We start from the raw sequence: 15,092 nt of genomic DNA, 5'->3' as shown, positions 1-15,092 counted from the left end.
AAATGAGTGGCCTGGAAAATTAAGTATTATAAATACCTAAACCTCAAGATAAAATACAAATAACTGAAAAATGAGGGGTAATTATGAGATTTGCCAGTTTTTTTTTTTTTTTTTTGTCAGTATTTTTATTCAATTCTGTCTCTAACACTTTTAGTCAAACACATGATTTTACTTTTATTTGTAAGGAGTATTTATACTATGTCTCATCATAACAATGCATTATTCCTTTTCCATTACTTCCCACCCAATTTCTCCCCTATTTCTTCCTCTCATAGGTGAAAACATTTTTAATCTTCCCCTTCTCCAATTCATCTTTTCCTTTTCATACCTCCAGTGCATCTGTAGCATTGCAAAAACAAACAGAAATATTTTTATATGTGTAAGAAAATGGGGTTTAATTCATAAAACAGGTGTAAGGAAAGGTTTGGATAGATGTGGGAATCTGAGGGCTATGCATGATGCTGGTACCTTGTACTACTGACTCAGGTGATCTGAGTCTAGCTGCTGTTGTCATTGAAAGTGGTTTCTCAACCATCAAGTTGCTGCCTTGCTTAAAAACAGAAATAAACAAATCTGTGAAAAGCCTGTTGCACAAACTTGGGAAGTGAATCTATTTAATGGAAATTATTTACAACCATAAAGGTGGCAAAGAAGGATGAGATGTTTTGTTGTGTTTTACCTATCTAGCGTCTTCTGAAGGAGTAGCCTCTACCTACTAGAAGGAAGTAAAAATGTGCACTGAATGTCAATTGATTACATGCAACACAGAACAGCTTTTATCTGCTCAATATATAAATATATCTATCTACTTCATAAATTCTAACTTAGCAACAACAATAACAACATAATAAATTTCTTCCTTAAGAAAAAAAAAAAGAAAAACAACATTGCTCAGTCCCCAAATTGGAAGAGCAAGATCATCTGTCTTTGTAGTTCTTTGTGCATGAGAATTATTCCACTTCTGGCTAATTAAAGCTACTCTACATATTCTATAGCCTAAGGAATGAATTATTTAAGTAGCTACCAATAATAATCTTATAAAATAACTGGCAAAAAATGAGAGGACAGCTGATTTATACAAAAACCATATATAGATTCAGTAAGATTAAGAATATGAATAGCTATTATATTCTTGATATTTTCACTTTGTCATAACCTTATTTATAACAGTCATCTTTTATTATTTAAATTTCCCCACAGTTTTAAGATACCTTCTGTAGTTTATTAGCAATTTTTAACTGATAGTGCAACTTAAATAGTTATATGTGAAATACCTGAGCATTGAGGGTCCTGCCTGGATGAGTTACTACAGTTGTTTACTAATTTTTACCCCTGGGTATGGAAGTACCAGCGTCATCCCAGATAATCCCCTGGTCTCCAGACATAGTCCTACTGCCACAATCCCACATTCCTTAACAACAAGAATAAATTACTCCAGATAACATAGCAACATGCATTTGACCTAATTTTTTTAATGATGTGAAGAACCTCACATCATATATTTTCAGAGAAAGGACCTCAATATCCAATTTAATAAAACCACTGTTATGTCTTTTAATGGAAGCATCTCCCTATTAAGTCCTCTAGATGAACCATGTCTAAATCAGATATAAGATGAGAAGAAAAAAATGTAGAGATGGGTCATTAGATGTCATGTTGAAAATAGCCATACCTTATTCCATCCCTTGGTTCTTAGGTTCATGCATACTCCCATGGTGTAAACAGCACTATATCTAATTTGTTGGTTTAGAATATGCATAACCTTTATAAGAGTATCCAAACTTGTATGGTTTAGGTTACTGGCTGGTATTTTATTGCATCTTCAAAAAAAAAAAAAAAAAAGAACCATGTCATAATATTATAGTGGGCTTCCTGCCTCTCAGTAAATCAATTACATCAAAAATAAAGAAGGGAAAAATCATTGCCTCATATCAATAGACACCAAATGAGCATTTGATAAAATTCAAGAGAGCTGTCTAATAAAAACTTCTAAGTATCACTGGACTAGAAGGCAATTAAATAAGTGTAATAAAGACTGCTGCTGCATTGCTTCAGTTGTGTCCGACTCTGTGCGACCCCATAGACAGCAGCCCACCAGGCTCACCCGTCCCCGGGATTCTCCAGGCAAGAACACTGGAGTGAGTTGTCATTGCCTTCTCCAATGCATGAAAGTGAAAAGTGAAAGTGAAGTCGCTCAGTCATGTCCAACTTTAGCGTCCCTATGAACTGCAGCCCACCAGGTTCCTCTGTCCATGGGATTCTCCAGGCAAAAGTACTGGAGTGGGGTGCCATTGCCTTCTCCGAATAAAGACTACTGATATTCAAAAATAAATATGTATAAAGTATTTATCAGAGATTAATAAGAAAAACAAATAACAAATAGAAGTCCAGGAACAGATGTTTTCACCAGTGAATTCTAATAAATGATTTCATGAGTGAATTCTACCAAACATTTAGAAAAGAGTTAACATCTATCCTTCTCAATTCCAAAAAAGGAGAGAAGGAATAAGGAATACTTCAAATTTCATTCTATGAAAGGCAGTATCACTGTGGTATGAAAACCAGACCGAAAAAAAAAAGCTCTCCACAAAGTAGGAATACAGCAAACATAATCTCAACACAAGAATAGCCATATATGACAAACCCACAGTCAACATCATACTCTGTGGTGAAAAGCTGAGTATTTCCACCAATATTGAGAACAAGACAAGGATGTCCATTTTCACTACTTTTACTCAACATAGGTTTGAAAGTCTTACCCACAACAATGAGAGGGGTTAAAAAAAAGAAAAGAATCCAATTTGGAAAGGAAAAAGTTAAACTGTCACTGTATATATATGACATGATACTACATATAGAAAATCCTAAAGACACACCAGAAAACTATTAGAACTCATCAATGAATTTGGTAAAGTTGCAGGATACAAAATAAATACACAGCAATCAGTTACATTTCTATACTGTTAACAACAAAAGAACAAAAAGAAAAGTTAAGGAAATAATTTCATTTACCATCACATTAAAAGGATAAATTACCCAAGAGAAAGCCTAACTAAAGAGATAAAAAATATGTACTATGAAAAATATTGCTTTAGACCATACTACCCAAAGCAAAAAAAGATTCAATGCAATCTAATCTCTAACAAAATACCAAGGGCGTTTTTCTCAGAATTAGTACAATTTTAAAATTTGTATGGAAACACAAAAGACCTGAAATGGCCAAAAATATTATGAGGATGAAGAATCGAGCTGGAAGAAGCATGCTCCCTGACTTCAGACTGAACTACAAAGCTACAGAAATCAAAGCAGTATGATATTAGCACAAAAATAAACACATAGATCCATGGAACAAAATGAAGAGCCCAGAAATAAACCTATACACATATGATCAATGCATCTACAACAAATGAGGCAAGAGTATACAAAAGAGAAATGACAGTCTCTTCGATAAGCAGTGCTAGGAAAACTGGAGAGCTACAGGCGAAAGAACAAAATTAAAACATTCTCTAATACTATATACAAAAATTAAACTAAAAGTAAATCTAAACTTTAAATATAAGACCAGAAGCCATAAAACTCCTAGAGAAAAACAGGCAGAATAAAGTTCTACAGAAATCATAACAATATTTTTGGGGGGAATCTATTTCCTGAAGCAAAGGAAATAAAAGCAAAAATAAACATATGGGACATAATTAAAACTTAAAAGCTTTTCAGAGCAAATAAAACTATGGAGAAAAAGACAGTACACTGAATGGGAGAAAATACTTGCAAAGTATACAGTCTAAAAATGTCATGTATGAAACGAGATGCCAGTCCAGGTTCAATGCACGATGCTGGATGCTTGGGGCTGGTGCACTGGGATGACCCAGAGGGATGGTATGGGGAGGGAGGTGGGAGGAGGGTTAAGATAAAAAATAATAATAAAAAGAAAAAAAAAAAAAAAAGGAAAAATAAAATGAAGTAAAATTCTCACTTATTCTTTACAACTGATGCCATTTTGATATTCAAGTATAACATTTTTTTGTTTTTCATCTATTCTTTTTAAAATGTGGTTTTAAAAAAGTATACCTGATATTATACCATAATTGGTGTAAAAATGCATTTTGTAATATGTTGTTTTGCTTCAGTGTTTACATAAATATTGTCAGACTGTTGTTAATTTTTCTCAAGTTGCTTACCTCAATCAGGTTGTTTATGAAGAAGATATTTTTATGTCAGTAGAAATAGCTTTACCATGTTCCGCCAAACACAACAATTTATTCAATGGAGAATATCAGTGAGTCATCTTTATCAAAACACTCCCTGTTTATACCTTTAGAGTGTTGAATCTCAGCTATCACACACTTCGTGGGATGTTAAAGTACATCACATTGAACTGTCCATTCGTGAATTTTTATTGGTTGCTGTGGCTCAGAGGTAAAGAATCCATCTGCAATGCAAGAGACACATGAAATACAGGTTTGATCTGTGCTTTGGGAAGATCCCCTGGAAGAGGAAATGGCAACCCACTCCAGTATTCTTGCTGGGAAAAATCCCATGGACAGAGGAGCCTGGCAGGCTATAGTCATGGGGTCGCAAGGAGTTGTACACAACTGAAGCAACTTATCATGCATGCACACAAAATCCCTCTGCCTTTTCTCTCTCTGTCCTCTCTATAACCCCAGGCCCCCAGGTTCACTCCGGCACCATCTTATCCTTATGGCTCCTTTTCTCTGTGGCCATTCCTACTCCACTCTATCACACCTGCACGCTGTCACTTGCCAAAACACTCCAAGTCCCAGAGTCTATATTAACATCAGGTAGCAATATTCACCACACATTTTAGGTGCTGTGCATTATGGTAAATATTGTCAAAAAAAAAAAAATAAAGGGAGCTAATATCCAAAATAGACAAACAGCTCATACAATTCAGCATCAAAAATACAAAACACCCAACTAAAAAATGGGCATAAGAATTGAAAAGGCATTTTCCCAAAGAGGAAACACAGATTTCCAACAAGCAAATAAAAAGGAAACTGATCATCAACAAAATGCAATCAAAACCACAAAGATATACCATCTCACACCTGTCAGAATGCCTATTATCAAAAAGAAAATTAACAAATGTTAGCAAATATGTGGAGGAAAGAGAACCCTTGCACACTTTTCATGGGAATGTAAATGGATGCAGGCACAAGGGATAAGAGTACGTAGGTTTCTCAAGGAACTCAGAATAACACTACGATATGACCCAGCAAGTCCACTCCTGGGTATATATCTGGGGGAAAAAAAAAGTTAATTTGAAAAGACACATGTATTACAATGTTCGTGGCAGGATCATTCACAATTGCTGGGATATGGAAGCAACCTAAGTGTTCACCAACAGTTGAATGGATAAAGATAAAAGGGTGTCTTTGTATATATATACATACATACATATACAAAGGAATACTACTCAGCCATAAAAAAATAATGGAATTTTCATTTTGGATACCATGGATAGATTTGGAGGGTATGTGAAATAAGTCAGATAGAGAAAGACAAATATCATATTATATCACTTCTATGTGAAATCTTAAAATATAACTAGTGAATATAACAACAATGACAAAAAGACTCACCAATAGAGAACAAACTAGTGGTTAATGGTGGGAACAGGAAAGAGGGAGGGGAAACACAGGGGTAAAAGAGTAACAGACACAAACCACCAGGTATAAAATAAGTTATAAGGATATACTGTACAACATGGAGAATATAGTTGATATTTTATATTAGCTATAAAAGGACTGTAACTGTTAAAATTTGTGAATCACTGCATCCTACACCTTGGAGAAGGAAATGGCAATCCACTCCAGTGTTCTTGCCTGGAGAATCCCAGGGATGGGTGAGCCTGGTGGGCTGCCGTCTATGGGGTTGCACATAGTCAGACACGACTGAAGCGACTTAGCAGCAGCAGCATCCTACACCTATAACTTAAATTGTACATCAAAAATATTTCCATTAAAGAATAATAAACGTAATAAAAAATTGAAGAGATGAATTGATATTATAAAGAGGAAAGTATTTAAAAGACTGATAAAAAATGGGAGATGCTCTAATTCAAGAATAATCAAAGAAATGTGAATTAAAGATACATTGAAATATCTCAAGTATTGAAATATCTGAGAATACCCTTCAGTTGTTCCACACTGTCAATTTATAAACTACAAAGTGCTGTTGATTTCAAGTAAGGAAGAGGAACAGATAAAGGAAAATAGAAAAATAATTTGGAAACAGAGCATAAGTGAAAGTGAAAGTGAAGTCGCTCAGTTGTGTCTGACTCTTTGTGACCCCATGGACTGTAGCCTACCAGGCTCCTCTGTCAATGGGATTTTCCAGGCAAAAGTATATATGCATAACTGGCATATATAATATAGTGCATGATAAAGATGGAATTTTAAATCATTTGAGAAAAGTTGAAATATTTTAGGTAATATTGAGACTTTCTGTTGGTTTTTGAACCATAAAGCTGTGCTGCTATCCTTGTATTAAAGGAAAGCAGGAAGAAAAGGGCAGGGGAGTCAGAGAAGAGAAATAATATTTAAATGTGAAGCTAAATGGTAAAAGTATTTCAGTAATCATATTTTTATAATGGGAAAGTCCTTAATTTCCATGGTAGAAATTAATAAAATTGATTCCCACAATTTACATTTTAAGATGACAGGATTACAACTAACAATAGAAAGATCTTACCAGACCCACTCCCATATTAAGATAACAGGAGAGATAAGAAAGCCTTCCTCAGTGATCAGTGCAAAGAAATAGAGGAAAACAACAGAACAGGAAAGACTAGAGATCTCTTCAGAAAAACTAGAGATACAAAGGGAAAATTTCATGCAAAGATGGGCACAATAAAAGACAGAAATGGTATGGACCTAGTAGAAGCAAAAGATATTAAGAAGAGGAGAAGAGGTGGCAAGAATACACAGAAGAACCATACAAAAGATATCTTAGTGACCCGGATAATCATGACGGGGTGATCACTCACCTAAAGCCGGATATCCTGGAATGCAAAGTCAAGTGGGCCTTAGGAAACATCACTACAAACAAAGCTAGTGGAGGTGGTGGAATTACAGTCGAGCTATTTCAAATCCTGAAAGATGGTGCTGTGAAAGTGCTACACTCAGTATGTCAGCAAATTTGGAAAACTCAGCATGGCCACAGGACTGGAAAAGGTCTGTTTTCATTCTAACCCTAAAGAAAGGCAATGCCAAAGACTGCACAAACTACCGCACAATTGCACTCATCTCACACACTAGCAAAGAAATGCTCAAAATTCTCCAAGCCAGGTTTCAACAGTATGTGAACCATGAAATTCCAGATGTTCAAGCTGGATTTAGAAAAGGCAGAGGAACCAGACATCAAATTGCCAAAATCCACTGGATCATCAAAAAAACAAGGGAGTTACACAATAACATCTACTTTATTGACTATGCCAAAGCCTTTGACTCTGTGGATAACAACAAACTGTGGAAAATTCTTAAAGAGATGGGAATACCAGACCACCTGATCTGCTTCTTGAGAAATGTGTATGCAGGTCAAGAAGCAACAGTTAGAACTGGACATGGAGCAACAGACAGGTTCCAAATCAGGAAAGGAGTATGCCAAGTCTGTATATTATTACCCTGCTTATTTAATTTATATGCAGAGTACATCATGATAAATGCTGGGCTGGATGAAGCACAAGCTGGAATCAAGATTTCCAGGAGAAATATCAATAACCTCAGATACACAGATGATACCACCCTTAGGGCAGAAAGCGAAGAACTAAAGAGCCTCTTGATGAAAGGGAAAGAGGATAGTGAAAAAGTTGGCTTAAAATGAAACATTAAGAAAACTAAGATCATGGCTGCTGCTGCTACTGCTGCTAAGTCATTTTAGTTGTGTCTGACCCTGTGCGACCCCATAGACAGCAGCCCACCAGGCTCCTCTGTCCCTGGGATTCTCTAGGCAAGAATACTGGAGTGGGTTGCCATTTCCTTCTCCATGGCATCTGGTCCCATAACTTTATGGCCAATAGATGGGGAAGCAATGGAAAACAGTGGGAAACTTTATTTTGGGGGACTCCAAAATCACTGCAGATGGTGACTTCAGCCATGACATTAAAAGACACTTGCTCCTTGGAAGAAAAGCTATGACCAACCTAGACAGCATATTAAAAAGCAGAGACATTACTTTGCCAGCAAAGGTCCATCTAGTCAAGGCTATGGTTTTTCCAGTGGACATGTTTGGATGTGAGAGTTGGACTATAAAGGTGAGAGCCGAAGAATTGATGCTTTTGAACTGTGGTGTTGGAGAAGACTCTTGAGATTCCTTGGACTGAAAGGAGATCCAGCTAGTCCATCCTAAGTTAGATCAGCCCTGAATATTCATTGGAAGGACTGATGTTGAAGCTGAAACTCAAATACTTTGGCCACCTGATGCAAAGAACTGACCCATTTGAAAAGACCCTAATGCTGGGAAAGATTGAGGGCAGGAGAAGGGGATGATAGAGGATGAGATGATTGGATGGCATCACCAACTCAATGGACATGAGTTTGAGTAAGCTCCAGGAGTTGGTGATGGAAAGGGAAGCCTGGCGTGCTGCAGACCATCAGGCTGCAAAAAGTCAGACAGGACTGACCCACTGAACTGAACTGAACTGAACTGAAGATAATAGGATTCAGTTCAGTTCAGTCGCTCAGTCGTGTCCAATTCTTTGAGACCCCATGAATTGCAGCACGCCAGGCCTCCCTGTCCATCACCAATGTCTTGTTTTTCCTCTTATAAAGACACCAGTGCTTGAACTTACTGCTACTACTGCTAAGTCACTTCAGTCTTGTCTGACTGTGTGCAACCCCATAGATGGCAGCCCACCAGGCTCACCCATCCCTGGGATTCTCCAGGCAAGAACACTGGAGTGGGTTTCCATTTGCTTCTCCAATGCATGAAAGTGAAAAGTGAAAGTGAAGTCGATCAGTCGTGTCCGACTCTTAATGACCCCATGTGCTGCAGCCTACCAGGCTCCTCTGTCCATGGGATTTTCCAGGCAAGAGTACTGGAGTGGGTTGCCATTGCTTGAACTGCTGCTGCTGCTGCTAAGTCCCTTTAGTCGTGTCCGACTCTGTGCGACCCCATAGACGGCAGCCCACTAGGCTCCTCTGTCCCTGGGATTCTCCAGGCAAGAATACTGAAGTGGGTTTCCATTTCCTTCTCCAATGCATGAAAGTGAAAAGTGAAAGTGAAGTCGCTCAGTTGTGCCCGACTCTTAGCGACCCCATGGGCTGCAGCCTACCAGGCTCCTCTGTCCATGGGATTTTCCAGGCAAGAGTACTGAAGTGGGTTGCCATTGCCTTCTCCCTGCTTGAACTTAGGGCCCATGCTAATCCAGCATTATTCAACCTTATTACATCTGTAAATGCCCTATTTCCAATTAAAGTCATTTTCAAATAACTCAGGAATTATGACTTCAACATATCATTTTGAGGGACCAACACAGAGTAAATATATACAATATAAAGAGTACAACTATTTTTTGCAAAAAAAGAAATGGTAGTCTATTGGTTTCTATTAGCTTCACACTCAGAACCTATTGAACATTGCACATATATAATTAATAAAAGTAGACACTGGTTCATTAAACCAATAAACTACCTTTTGAAATCATTCATCTTCCTTTTTGTCCCTTGATTTACTGTTAGTTTTAGTTTTTAATACATCAGGAAGTAAATTATCTCATACAACCAAGTAACAACTATATATTGTGTGTACACAAATTCAGATCAGATCAGATCAGTCGCTCAGTCGTGTCCGACTCTTTGTGACCCCATGAATCCCAGCATTCCAGGCCTCCCTGTCCATCACCAATCCCGGAGTTCACTCAGACTCATGTCCATCAAGTTAGTGATGCCATCGAGCCATCTCATCCTCTGTCATCCCCTTCTCCTCTTGCCCCCAATCCCTCCCAGCATCAGAGTCTTTTCCAGTGAGTCAAGTCTTCGCAAGAGGTGGCCAAAGTACTGGAGTTTCAGCTTTAGCATCATTCCTTCCAAAGAACACCCAGGACTGATCTCTTTTAGAATGGACTGGTTGGATCTCCTTGCAGTCTAAGGGACTCTCAAGAGTCTTCTCCAACACCACACTTCAAAAGCAGAAATTCTTTGGCACTCAGCTTTCTTCACAGTCCAACTCTCACATCCATACATGACCACAGGAAAAACCATAACCTTAACTAGACGAACCTTTGTTGGCAAAGTAATGTCTCTGCTTTTGAATATGCTATCTAGGTTGGTCATAACTTTCCTTCCAAGGAGTAAGCGTCTTTTAATTTCATGGCTGCAGTCACCATCTGCAGTGATTTTGGAGCCCAGAAAAATAAAGTCTGACACTATTTCCATTGTTTCCCCATCTATTTCCCATGAAGTGATGGGACCGGACGCCATGATCTTCGTTTTCTGAATGTTGAGCTTTAAGCCAACTTTTTCACTCTCCAGTTTCACCTTCATCAAGAGGCTTTTTAGTTCCTCTTCACTTTCTGCCATAAGGGTGGTGTCATCTGTATATCTGAGGTTATTGATATTTCTCCCGACAATCTTGATTCCAGCTTGTGTTTCTTCCAGTCCAGCGTTTCTCATGATGTACTCTGCATATAAGTTAAATAAACCCAAGTTCACATGCAATAAAAGAATATATATAAAATACCTGCATTGTATTTAAGGATTGCTTTGGGGTAGGAGGATTCTTTAGAGAATATGGATGTAGATCATGGTGATGATTTCACAGATGAGTGTGTGTGTGCGTGTTTGCTCAGTCATGTCCAATTTTTTGCGACCCCATGGACTGTAGCCCACCAGGCTCCTCTGTCCATGGAACTTTTGAAGCAAGAATACTGGAGTAGGTTGTCATTTCCCACTCCATCACAGTAGTCATGTGTATTTGTAAGAGCTGACTATAAAGAAGGCTGAGTGCCAAAAAATTGATGCCTTTGAACTGTGGTGGGAGAGAACACTCTTGAGAGTCCCTTAGACAGCAAGGAGATCAAACCAGTCAATCCTGAAGAAAATCAACCCTGAATATTCATTGGAGGGACTGATGCTGAAGCTGAAGCTCCAATACTTTGGCCACCTGATGTGAAGAGTCGACTCACTGGAAAATACCCTGATGCTAAGAAGGATTGAAGGTAAGATGAGAAGGGGGCATCAGAGGATGAAATGGTTAAATGGCGTCACTGACTCAATGGCCACGAGTTTGTGCAAACTCTAGAAGACAGTGAAGGACAGAGAAGTCTGGTGTGCTGCAGTTCATAAGGTCACAAAGAGTTGGACATGACCTAGCGAATGAACAACTCCATCACAGGTATGTACTTATCTCGAAACTCATTAGGTTGTGAACATTGAATACATACAGATTTTGTATGTTAAGCATAATTAAATAGTCATTTTTAAAAAATACTGTGAATTATTCATTCTTGTATATGCTATTTTTCTTTCAAAGATAATTTAGAGTTAGACTTGTATTAGATTGTTCAGTCTTCTTCATTAATACTCTTAATAAAGCACCCAAATCACGTGGCACATTTCCATACATTCTCAGTTTCTAAATGAAATTTGATTGATTCATTCTGGGTACAAATGAAGGTGTTTTTCTATGATATCACAATAAATAAATGTCAATTTGCCTTGTAATGTTTTATGTAACCAGCTGTAACCATTTCAAACATTACCTGAGTTACTAATCCCATACGCTAGGGATTTTCTTAACTGATATTTGCCCTAAGAGGACTGAGTATTAGAGTACAGTATTCACAGATAAGTTATTTTTAAATGTTTTCTCACATACATATGTGTGGAAAGTTTTAATAAGAAGCCATAAAAACTCTATGACATGATTTCTTTTTTTATATAATTTTCTAGACTAATGAAGAAAAAGTTATTAGCAGTATCATTTTTACCAAGGATTTTAGCATTAAAGGCCAAACTGTGACCTATTGATATGTCCTAAAATTACTTGATAGACTGCTATCCAGACAGCCCACCAGAGACCAAGGGACTTGCATCTGGGTGTGCTGGATGCTGGGGAATAGAGAAGAGGTGGAAACCCCTGTCAATCACCCAGAGGTCTGTGTTTGGTCTGAATAGAGAGCTCTGCTCACTGAAAGCTTGAATCCCTTTGTCCCTGGTAGGCATTCTTTTATCACCAAACCTTATGAAAGAGAAAAGAAAGTGCAGGGAGGCCTCTTTATAGAATTCGTTATTTAGTGCAGCTGTGCACAGATTTAAAAATCATTCTTTGATTTTTCAATTTACTCTCCTCTAAAGCTGATAATGCTTGAGGGTTGTGTGGAAGAGAGATTAGAGACAGGTAATGGGAACGACAAGGACACTTGCTTTCTGCTATGGTCTATATGAAAAATTATCCTACTTTGATGAATGGAAACCTGATGTGCTAAGAAACACAGAAATATGACAAAATGTAAATTAAATGTCCCTTTTATATTCCAAGGAAAATACAAGTTATGTTTAGAATTGGTCTCTTTCCAGATGCAACTGAATGACAAGCACTGTGCAGCCTAAAGGAAACACTTTCTTTAGACAGAAAAAAAGGAATGAGGCCTATACCTTTGTTTCTCTTTGTATGCTGTATGGCAAAAAGTTTTGGAAACTAATCATTTTTATGTATCATTACTGCTAGAGCAGCACTTCCCAAACTGTGCTCTAAGTAACTGAAAAATATAATAAGAAGCTCCTTAGCCACAAGTTGTCTATGTTTTGAAAATGTTAGTAACATATTTCTTCTAAAAATTTGGTTTCAACATATATGCTATTTATGACTTAATTACTTGTCATTCAGTTATCGGATAAATAACCCTCTGGAAATTCAAGAGGGTAAAGGAGAGATGGATAGACAGCCTACTACTTTGAAGTTAGATATTCTGATGGAACAGCTCATAGATCATGTGCCCTCAGTATATGCTACCCTTGATCGGAAGTTCTTTGCATTAATTCCTTTAATCTTCACAACTGTGAGTTAGGTGTTAAATTAATTCAGTAAGGATGCTGTGGGCTTCCCTGGTGGCTCAGACGGTAAAGAATCTGCCTGCTTGCGAGAGACCTGGGTTCGATCCCTGGGTCAGGAGCATCCCCTGGAGAAGGGAATGGCAACACACTCCAGCATTCTTGCCTGGAGAATTCCATGGACAGAAGAGCCTGGAAGGCTACAGTTCATGGGGTAGCAAAGAGTTGGACACGACTGAGTGAATTTCATACAAGGATGCTATTAGACTGAAATGGCTCTATTGCCATGGAGGCATATGTAAGCAAACCAAAATCTAAGGCTTTAGATGCTTCTTGGTTTATAAAATGGAAATGTAAGACCAACCAACCACAGTCAAACAGGCATTAAATGATAGTCAATCATATGATGTTCTTGCTTTGTTTTCCACTTCTTTGTAAATCTTTCCCTGAGCTCCTACACAATGTGCTGCTCCCAACCATTTTCAGTTCAGGGCTGTCTGATCTCAATTAATTTTTGCTCAAATAAATGCTTAAAATATTTCTTATTCCTCAGTTTATCTTTTATCATAAGTAAGGTAAGGATCATCTTTTACCAAAGGTAAAGCAATTCACCCCTTGATGACAGAACTGAAATGAAGATAAATAGATCAAAATGACAACTGTCTGCTGGCACCCTGTTTGTTTAACTGATACACTGAGCACATCATGAGAAATGCTGGGCTGCCTGAGTTACAAGCAGGAATCATGATAGGTGGGAGAAATATAAACAACCACAGATATGCAAATTATACCTCTCTAAAGGCAGAAAATGAAGAGGAACTAAAAATCCTCTTGATGAGGGTGAAGGAGGAGAGTGAAAAATCTGGTTTAAGACTAACTGTTAAAAAAAAAAAAAATAAGATCGAGGCATCCAGCCCATCACTGCATGACAAATAGCAGGGTCTTTGTGACCCTATGAACTGTAGTTTGCCAAGCTCTGCTATACATGGGATTCTCCAGGCAAGAATACTGGAGTGGGCTGCCATCCCCTCCTCCAGGAGATCTTCTTGACCCAGGGATTGATTGAAACCATGTCTCTTATGTCTTCTGCATTGGCAGGCCAGTTCTTTACAACTATTGCCACCTGGGAAGCCCACAGATACATACATGCATATATATATATATATGTATATATATATATATATATCAAATTTGTGGCTAAGGATATGAATTATCAACAATGAGAAGACATAAAAGAAAAATTAGAGGAACATGAAGAGACATTTTCACAAAAAGGATATACTTTATGGGTGAGAAATACACAAAGAGGTGCTTACTGCCATTAATCATTCAGTTCAGTACAGTTCAGTCGCTCAGTCGTGTCCAACTCTTTGCGACCCAATGAACCACACATGCAGGGCTCCTTATCTATCATGAACTCCCAGAGTCCACCCAAACCTATCTCCACTGAGTTGGTGATACCATCCAACCATCTCATCCTCTGTCATCCCCTTCTCATCCTGCCCTCATCATTCCCAGCTTCAGGGTCTTTTCCAATGAGTCAGCTCTTCGCATGAGGTGGCCAAAGTATTGGAGCTTCAGCTTCAACATCAGTCCCTCCAATGAACACCTAGGACTGATCTCTTATAGGATGGACTGGTTGGATCTCCTTGCAGTCCAAGGGACTCTCAAGAGTCTTCTCCAACACCACACTTCAAAAGCATCAATTTTTCGACACTCAGCTTTCTTTATATTCCAACTTTCACATCCATACATGACCACTGGAAAAACCATAGCCTTGACTAGACAGACCTTGGTTGGCAAAGTAATGTCTCTGCTTTTGAATATGCTTTCTAGGTTGGTCATAACTTTCCTTCCAAGGAATAAGCGTCTTTTAATTTCATGGCTGCAATCACCATCTGCAGTGATTTTGGAGCCCAGAAAAATAAAGTCTAACACTGTTTCCACTGTTTCCCCATCTATTTCCCATGAAGTGATGGGACCAGATGCCATGATCTTCGTTTTCTGAATGTTGAGCTTTAAGCCAATTTTTTTACTCTCCTCTTTCCCTTTCATCAAGAGGCTTTTTAGTTCCTCTTCACT

At 38.1% G+C, this 15,092-nt stretch overlaps 1 long non-coding RNA gene across 18 annotated transcripts in view; it reads right to left on the bottom strand.

Moving 5' to 3' along the window:
- Positions 1-15,092, bottom strand: part of LOC147366889 (uncharacterized) — a 1,020,561-nt gene that overhangs the window by 196,414 nt on the left and 809,055 nt on the right. For 9 of the 18 annotated variants that reach the window (XR_015169106.1, XR_015169103.1, XR_015169108.1 and 6 more), the window contains one exon: positions 4,238-4,429. The exons of 5 other annotated variants lie outside the window; for them this stretch is intronic. This is a non-coding gene — a long non-coding RNA (uncharacterized LOC147366889). Of the gene's footprint in view, positions 1-3,647; positions 3,856-4,237; positions 4,430-15,092 lie in introns of those variants that run through there. 4 more of the 18 variants (XR_015169118.1, XR_015169102.1, XR_015169104.1 and 1 more) reach the window with 2 other exon arrangements.

The sequence above is a fragment of the Bos grunniens genome, chromosome 8 (assembly GCF_055505025.1).
Source record: "Bos grunniens cultivar Pamir isolate PY7600 chromosome 8, Bosgru_T2T1.0, whole genome shotgun sequence".
NCBI classification, from domain to species: domain Eukaryota; kingdom Metazoa; phylum Chordata; class Mammalia; order Artiodactyla; family Bovidae; genus Bos; species Bos grunniens.
Note: the sequence above shows the minus strand (reverse complement) of the source record. Positions and strands in the feature narration are given on the sequence as shown.